Source organism: Mya arenaria, chromosome 9 (assembly GCF_026914265.1).
Source record: "Mya arenaria isolate MELC-2E11 chromosome 9, ASM2691426v1".
Lineage (NCBI taxonomy): Eukaryota > Metazoa > Mollusca > Bivalvia > Myida > Myidae > Mya > Mya arenaria.
Window position 1 is genome coordinate 42,574,929 of NC_069130.1, and position 10,164 is coordinate 42,585,092.

Genomic DNA, 10,164 nt, shown 5'->3' on the forward strand with positions numbered 1-10,164 from the left:
GAGCGTATATAAGGCAAGAAGGCTAGTATCTCTTAGTTCGCACTTCCATTTCAGACATGACTTCCAGTGTTGTTGTTTTCGCTCTGCTCGGCGCAGTTTTTATTCTGGCAGGTTCGTGAATTTAGCTGTTATGTTAATGTACTTGTTTATATTTATAATATGGTGTTGTTTTTTCCTTTATATGTATCAAGATCTGAAAATTCAACGTTTAATGTTTATGTATTGGCTGATGTTAATAATATTTTTTATTCCTTTATACATGTATGAGTTTCTTAAAATGTTATAAAAAATCCATTTTTAATGTTTAATATATATTCGAGTACTACAATTCAGAATGTTGCTTAATGTTTAATTTGTATTTTTTTATTTATTTCTTGTTCAAATTCGGAACCAAAGTACATTAAAGTAAAAAGTTACCCAAGACATAGCTATAAAGGGCCTCGCTCATGATTTTGTGTTTTGGCCCTAAATTAGTTTTCCCGGTAATGCATCTAAAAACACTTACTTACATCATTATTTTACTCTGTAATATCGGAATTGCAGAAAGAAATACATTTATAGTATAACAAAAGCATTTTAGATTTAGAGATGTTCGAATCCACGACGGTAAAGTGAAATAGAAAGCCTTCGCTTTCACCGCTATGGTACAAGGACTTATACATCAGTGAAGGATATTTTGACATCTTAACAATACATTGATAACATTACGGGATAATGTCAGTTAACTAATCACACATCATCAATGCTGTAAATAAGTGATTAATCGCGTTGTTAACGCTAATGAAAATGTGTCTTCAAAGACAACTTTAGAGCAACTATCAACATTTGCGGAAGGGTACCAGCTTTTGGTGTCTTAGTATTTAAACTCCTAATGATTTGCCACACTTAATTTCTCATAAAAAGTGAGGTTTCCACAACATGAGCGAGAACCTTTAACATAAGCGTCAACAGCAGTAAGCTGTTATAAAAAAAAACTGCTAGAAGTTGTCAAAGGTGTGCTTGTATTTTGGATTGTCTGCACACGTTTCATTGATAAAATGGTGAACCATACCTTTAGCCAATGAATATGTTAAAGTTACACCGTCCACAGTGCGATTCATTTTATTTATAATCAAGCACTTAATTAACTCAACAGTGTTTATTGCATTAGTGTTATCCCCCCTCTACACGAAGGGCATGGATTTCTTTTTTCTCTGTGACTTTTTTGGAATTTCATATAAAGTGCATTTTGGATTATTTTTAACTAACTTCATGCCACCGAAACAAACATCTCAATATAAAAAAAACTTAAATATGTCTCCGAAATATAAAAATGATACAGTTTAACCTCGTTGGCTCGAAGCAGGAATGCTTGCCTTCAGTTTAAAGAAAACGGTCCTTTAAATCTTGTTCGAGCGAACGAGGAATTCGAGCCAAGCGAGTTCGAGCCATCGGAGTTAGACAGTATTAGATTGTATCAGTGAAATCCATTTTGTTGAAAATTGTCACTAAGATGCTTTATGAATCTGGATCCTGTTGCGCTTATACAGTGGGCCAGACTGATGCTATAAACTGTTACGTGTGCTCGGGAACCAGTGCCTGCGCGGACGAACCAAACCTGTATAGCTCAGATGTCACTACCTCGTCAGGTTGCCTGTCATGCTCCAAGCTCAAGGTCGGCGATTGTAAGTAGAGTCTAGGTCCTCCTCAAAGATTCGTTAATAACCTGCTGGATCCGTGGTCTAAGGAAAACACACTTGACTCTCAATCTAGGGGTCGCTAGATCGATTCCCCGTCGCACCACTAAAATACGTTAAATAGGGTTCCCGTGTGACAGTGCTATACACTGGTGCACGTTAAAAAACCAGGGTAGCTCTAACCCGGATTTTATTCTGTATGTACACTATACTCCAAAAACCTAAAATTACTAACACTCTTATCGGAGCACTCGCCCAATGGGCAAGACCCTAGTGCGAGTATATTTAAGTTAACACAACTGCGTTTATATCATGCTAGCTGATTTCGGCGTCAAGGGTTATTAACTCAAAATGTTATTATTACACGAGGAAAATAGTCATGAATGAATCTATATACTGCACCGGTCACATCCGTCTAAAAGGAACAGTTATTGGCTCCAAGTTTGTTATCCCATTTGTTGATTTGAAGCGGTGACTCTTATCACTTAAAAATTAAGCACCGAGTGCTAGTCCGGTATATAGATGAGCAGGATATTATTAATCATATAATTATCCGGTGTGTAATTCTACATAAATTTCTGTTACGGTTGACTATGTATGTGTCCGATAGCCTAACCGTTTTGTTATTTCACAGGATATAATCAAGCATGTATATGTCCGATAGCTTAACCGTTTCGTTATTTCACAGGATAAAATCAAGCATGTATATGTCCGATAGCTTAACCGTTTCGTTATTTCACAGGATAAAATCAAGCATGTATGTGTCCGATAGCTTAACCGTTTCGTTATTTCACAGGATATAATCAAGCATGTATATGTCCGATAGCTTAACCGTTTCGTTATTTCACAGGATAAAATCAAGCATGTATGTGTCCGATAGCTTAACCGTTTCGTTATTTCACAGGATATAATCAAGCATGTATGTGTCCGATAGCTTAACCGTTTCGTTATTTCACAGGATATAATCAAGCATGTATATGTCCGATAGCTTAACCGTTTCGTTATTTCACAGGATAAAATCAAGCATGTATGTGTCCGATAGCTTAACCGTTTCGTTATTTCACAGGATATAATCAAGCATGTATATGTCCGATAGCTTAACCGTTTCGTTATTTCACAGGATAAAATCAAGCATGTATGTGTCCGATAGCTTAACCGTTTCGTTATTTCACAGGATATAATCAAGCATGTATATGTCCGATAGCTTAACCGTTTCGTTATTTCAAAGGATATAATCAAGCATGTTTTTGTCCGATAGCTTAACCGTTTCGTTATTTCAAAGGATATAATCAAGCATGTATATGTCCGATAGCTTAACCGTTTCGATATTTCACAGGATATAATCAAGCATGTTTTTGTCCGATAGCTTAACCGTTTCGTTATTTCACAGGATAAAATCAAGCATATGTGTCCGATAGCTTAACCGTTTAGTTATTCCACAGGATATAATCAAGCATGTTTTATGTGTCCGAAAGCATAACACTTTTGTTATTCCACAGGATATAATCAAGCATGTATGTGTCCGATAGCTTAACCGTTTCGTTATTTCAAAAGATATAATAAAGCATGGTTGCGTCCGATAGCTTAACTGTTTCGTTATTCCACAGGATATAATAAAGCATGGTTGTGTCAGATAGCGTAACCGTTTGTTATTCCACAGAATATAATAAAGCATGGTTGTGTCCGATAGCTTAACCGTATCGTAATTCCACAGGATATAATCAAGCATGTATGTTTCCGATAGCTTAACCGTATCGTTATTCCACAGGATATAATCAAGCATGTATATGACCGATAGCTTAACCGTTTCGTTATACCAAAGGATATTATCAAGTATGTATATTTTCACAGGATATAATCAAGCATGTATATGTCCGATAGCTTAACCGTTTCGTTATACCAAAGGATATTATCAAGTATGTATATTTTCACAGGATATAATCAAGCATGTATATGTCCGATAGCTTAACCGTATCGTTATTCCACAGGATAAAATCAAGCATGTATATGTCCGATAGCTTAACCGTTTCGTTATACCACAGGATATAATCAAGCATGAATATGTCCGATAGTTTAACCGTTTCGTTATTTCACAGGATAAAATCAATCATGTTTGTGTCCGATAGTTTAACCGTTTCGCTACTCCAAAGGATATAATCAAGCATGTATATGTCCGATAGCTTAACCGTTTCGTTATTCCACAGGATATAATCAAGCATGTATATGTCCGAAAGCTTAACCGTTTCGTTATTTCACAGGATATAATCAAGCATGTATATGTCCGATAGCTTAACCGTTTCGTGATTTCACAGGATAAAATCAAGCATGTATGTGTCCGATAGCTTAACCGTTTCGTTATTTCACAGGATATAATCAATCATGTTTGTGTCCGATAGCTTAACCGTTTTGTTATTTCACAGGTTATAATCAAGCATGTATATGTCCGATAGCTTAACCGTTTCGTTATTTCACAGGATATAATCAAGCATGTATGTGTCCGATAGCTTAACCGTTTCGTTATTCCACAGGATATAATCAAGCATGTATATGTCCGATAGCTTAACCGTTTCGCTATTCCAAAGGATATAATCAAGCATGTATATGTCCGATAGCTTAACCGTTTCGTTATTCCACCCACAGGATATAATAAAGCATGTATGTGTCGGATAGCTTAACCGTTTCGTTATTCCACAGGATATAATCAAGCATGGTTGTGTCCGATAGCGTAACCGTTTCGTTATTTCAAAGGATATAATCAATATTATTATGTTGTTACTATAGATTGATGTTATTATGTTGTATATGTCGCTGAAAGATGGTATGTCGTTGTTCAACATGATTGAATGTTATTATTAATCACATATATGAATATATACTTTTATCTGAAAGCTTAAAAGGTTTGTTGTTTTGAAGAAAAGACTTTTGTTAATTTACTGTATATTTCTCTTAGTTCTTGACCATTGTGTTGATCTTGCAGCTGTTACCCGAGCGTGTGAAGGGTCCGCTCAGTCGGAAGGTTGCACTGAGATCGAACTTCTCTCCACCCACAGCTGTTACTGCAACTCAGACCTCTGCAATAGCGCCAGTCACGTGACCGTCTCCATGGTTAGCGCTCTTCTCCTCGCCCTGGTTGCTATGGTGTTCAGATTTTAAAGATGCATGGATATTGCATGACTTTTAAATTGAACATAAATGTAATTTTGTGTTTTAATAAATGAAATGTTATTCTAAAACTTATTTAATCTGTTATCAAATGCTAAATCCTACTTTGAAATTAAACATCAATGTAAATGTGTGTTTGAACAACTGAAATTTTATTCGAAAACTTATTTCGTCTGTAATTGCATCCTAAACCTTACTAATGGTTTAATATAACCATCTAAATGTGAAACTTTTATTACGTATATAATACATATTAAGTAAAGTAGTCCAAACTGAATGTCTTCCAAGCTCACAACATCTGTCACTGTCGTTCCATCAATAAAATTCTACATTAATATTTTCGTGTTTTTGTATACATATATGTATCCCGCCTGTGTATTGTGAATGTATTAAGCCACGCCCCAGACAACTTTTTTAAAGTTTTCAAATATAGTTGGGACAATGTAACTACTAATGAACTCGTTGAAAAATATCTGAAGGATATCATATAATTGGCTTAAAATATATTTGCATATTACATCATTAACTCATGTATAAAAAAGTAGTAAAGGAAATAGTATAGTAAACCATAGGATGTTGCTTTAAAGCCCCATTATGTTATAGTAGTTTAAGCTTATTTTTGTGTATGTATATCCAAATGACCTTTCTTAACCTTTTTAACATTTTTACCCCCCCCCCAAAAAAAATAAAAAAAATAAAAAAAATAAAAAAAAATGCATTTATCGCAATTACAAAATGAAACAAAACCGAAAATAATAATGAGTATCATCTACATTTAGAGCACAAAACGTTATAACAAAATTTGCATATCACGTGATATTATGCAAGTTTCTTGTCATGAAAATCAACGAATGCGTGGTGCGAAGGGACAGTGCAGTTAGAAAGTTGCAGCTTTGAAAGCAATTAAACTTCAAAGCCGAGACGACGTTCAAGCTTGCAGAAGGACAGATGGATTTTAGAGCAAATATCTGCACAAGTACAAAATTGCTGTAGGAGACAGCAGAAAGGTTCGCTCTAAATCGATCCATAACAATGTACAGTTAGTGTTTTGTGAGGGGGCGAAATGGGCAGTTTCAGTACTGACACATGGAAAATTTAATAAGCCTAGGTTCGTTTTATTATATATATAATGAAAACATGGATGAGATGACAAATCGTATTCAATTAATGCAGGACATCTTTCAAGCTTTATTTTACATTAAGACAGATTTTGAGTAATATACATTGAAACGTTTTGTAATGAGAACTTTGTTTGAAAAAAAAGCAAAAATGCTGCACTTTGTGTATTTTGAAGTGCTGAAATCCGAACTAATAAGCACTATAAATGACTAAAAGGCTGATTTGTTCTAGTCATGTTAGTCAGGAGACAATGTAAAATGGGGCAAAATGAACTGAGAAATAAAAAGTGGCACTTTTATTCAAAATTGAGTGTAACATGATATGCAGAATGCAATCAACAACATATGGTATTGAAACGCAGATGTGTCCCTCGAGTATGAAATATGCAACATGTAATACACAGTTTCATAACATATACAGGTAATAATAAAAACCTGAGAAATAGCAAACTTAAAGTCTTAAATGAATAGTTTAAAATGGGATAAATGGATGTTAACATATACATACTTATATACAACAAAGCACAACACAGTGAAGCAGTGTTTAGAAGAGTCCAATACAAAAGGCAGACTTGGTTTTGAGAAATAAAGATTAAAGTAAATTAGTTTTTAAGATGAAGAATTTTAACAACAGCATACAAATAGATGATTTTAAAATTTTATAAAGAAATGCAAAACAAATGTTGGTAATGTTTTGAATATGAATAGTATTAACATACAAATGAATGCTCTCAAATGATAAAGAAGAAGAACAATTTGTATGAACAGTTTTATGAAATGAACATTTGTTGCAAATGTGCAAGGTATTTACATTTTTTTTCTAGAAGTTCGATGATAACAAATGGGAATGATCATGTCAGAATTTTAAAAGCAATGGGAAATGATTATTGAAAAGTTTTATAAATGGAATAAATATAGTTGTTTCCACAAATGAATGTTATCATTGTGTAACAAAAGTTTAACGGAAAGGTTGGTATAGAATAAAGTGACATTATGAGCATTCATTAAAAGAAAAAGAAAAAAACTTTATACAGTTATATACATTGGCAAATAGTTATTGAAAACGAAGAAAATGTTTACAATGTACATGTAAGAAAATGAATGTGTGAAATGATCATATTCGAAGGACGCGAAGAAACATGCAACAGCTATTCCAGTAAAACATATTTCACAGGGGAAAACAATAATTTTAATAGTACATGAATGGGTGTGTTTGTTCGGTAATTTGACCTTAAAAGGATAAAATTGCTTCTGTAGGGGGGTGAACAAATTAAAGAAATCCCCCCCCCCCAGTTGTTATATGCTTGAATGGAATAGCCATAAGGACAATGGCACATAATCTGAGTCTATAAAAGTGTAATCACATCATTATGCAAGGGATATAGGTAGTAAAAGTGTTTTGTTCAATGTCAACAGGTGCATTAGGTATTAAGTGACTAACAGTGTAAGTAAGTAATAATGAAAATTTAATGTATAAAAATTATAAAATTGATAAACCTTTTTATTATGAGAGTTAAAAAAGCATAAAACAAAGAACAAAAGTAACTTGTAAGTGTGGTAAAGTTGTAAACAGTACAAAACAATGGCAAATCGAGCAGATTCATAATGTGCATACTACATATATATGTGCAATACAAATCCAAAAGAGATCAAAGATTTGGCTTAATGCAGGTTACTCACCTGGACATTTACTTGCCATCATTTTGTGGAACTTATATACAGTACTGAGATATATTTAAAGACTATGATATGTTTTAGAAATTTGCACTTACCTTAGGTCATGTCTGTTTAAATTCCATCCAATCATTTTATTCCTGTTGCTATGTACATACAAGGGGGGTTCTCCACCCACCTTACATATACGTGTTGAATGTATTTGAACTGATAAGTATAACTGTTGCATCATCTTCTTAACTAGATAAACATTAAATATTCATAGTTGTCCTATAACAACCATAAATAATTTTAGCCACTTCGTTACTGCTTGATTTTTTGTCTTGAATTTGTATTTTTGATATTGTAAACAAATTGTCATGGCTGCCGGACCGCCCGGTGGGCACAAGGAATACCGCCCTACCGGTCCTTCTGTTCTGTCGTGGCAGTCCTCCGGTCCTTCGGTGATTGGTCAGGGTTTCAACGGTCCTCCGTTGATTGGTTGGACATTTGACCGGTCCGGCCGCCATTGGTCAGTTTGGATCACGTGGGCATCTCTGGTTCTCTAAACAAGCAGCGTTCCTTCCGGGATCAGCAGCTTCAATTCTGAGTTCGGATAACTCGTTTGGGTTAGGGTAAACCCGTATGTTTGAGCTGGACCTTTGATGTCGAATAGTTCGTTTGGGTTAGGAAACACCAGTAAATCTGATCTACTGGTTTAGTAGTTTGACCGTACGTAAATTCGATAAAGTCTAGTAGTTTGACCTTACATAAATAACAAGTTGTTTTAACAATAGAAAGTTAATTGTTACCAAATATAGAAAACGTGAGAGCCCATGCAACTTAAACTGTTATCTGTTAACTATATGTGTTTAATGTTCATAATTCGAAGTTTAATATAAGAATACACCATAATCCTTTAAACGATCAAGTCGGTGTGCGTTGTGTTTCAACATCTCCCTGACTTTTAAGGAAGCTTTGCCTCGACTGCGTAGCTCGTTACAATATATTGGCATATTCTACCAGTTATGCTACGTTTACACTATGTTCCCGGTGGCCACGGCAGCCCCGTTTGCCCCAAACGTATTGCGCCGTGTGATTTTGGCCATTTTTGTCTCCATAAACAAGTTTTCTTAGGTTGTGCTAAGTTTCCTCACGTTTTATCAAGGTAACCGTGACAAGCCGTAGGGGCGAAAAAGTGGTTCGTCCAAGGCGCACTAAGGTCAGGGCGCGGTCTACCAGAGATGCATGTACGTTGCGTCCCGGTCCGATACGTTCTGATGGGATCCCTCACGTTGTCCAGGTCTGATGCGCTTTCCACGTTTTGTCAAGGCTACCTATGCATCGAACGCGAACACCGCTGAACTTTGGATTACGTTTGTGTTCACGGTATAAATAAAATCCCCCAAACAACGCAATCACTGTATCACTGTATCAGAATACTTCGACAACTAAACATGAATTCCCGAGGTGAAGAAGATTTGGTGTTTTCACCGCAAATGAAACGTAACGAAACGGCTGTCGTTCACCCTAGCTTGCCGTGAAAACTGTGACAAAACGAAGCACAACGTGACAAAACTGGAAAGGAATTTCAGATGCCAGGGATTACATATGATTCCCGCCCCCTACGGACGATTTATAAGTTGTGTAACGGCCTATTACGTACTGTCACGTACTGTCACGTGTCATTAGTTTACCCCGTTTTACTACGACCTACTACGTATATCATCCACACAATAACGGTCTGTCACGTGTGCATATCTCGTTCCCTCGCGCTGTCTCACGTTTATCCCGTTTTCTCCACAGTGGTCTGAAACGGGGCTACCGTGGGCTGGCCACCGGGAACATAGTGTAAACGTTGCATTACTGGTTTAATAAAAATCCAAATAATAAAAAAGTCTCAAGGAAACCACAGATGTTGCTTTAAAGTCACATTATGTTATGGTGATGGAAGTTTATTTTCGTGTTTGTATATCAAAATGGCTCTTCTTAACCATTTTAACATTTTTATCCCCCAAAAATGCATTTATCGCAATTACAAAATGCAACAAAACCGAAAGTTTCTATTAGTATAATCTAAATTTAGAGCGCACAACGTCATTACGAAATTTGCATATTACGTGATATTATGCAAGTTACTCGTCAATAAAAATCAACGAATGCGAGGTGCGGAGGGACAGTGCAGTCAGAAAGTTGCAGCTTTGTAAGCATTTAAACTTCAAAGCCGAGACGGTGTTTAAGCTCACAGAAGGACAGATGGATCCTATAGCAAATATCTGCATTAATAACATTCGGAACTCCTCGGCCATTTTCCATCAAAAACGACCTCGAATATACGCAGTAGAAGTAGTTCGTAAAAAATACATAATAACATAAACTATTTGAAGTGTTTTAATGTGTATTATGTATCCGTATTAATAACATTCGGAACTCCTCCGCCATTTTCCATCGAAAACAACCTCCGATATATGCCGGTTCATCATTAGAAGTAGTTCGTAAAATTTTACATAATAACATAAAATATTTGTTATAATGTGTAGTGTGTATTACATAGT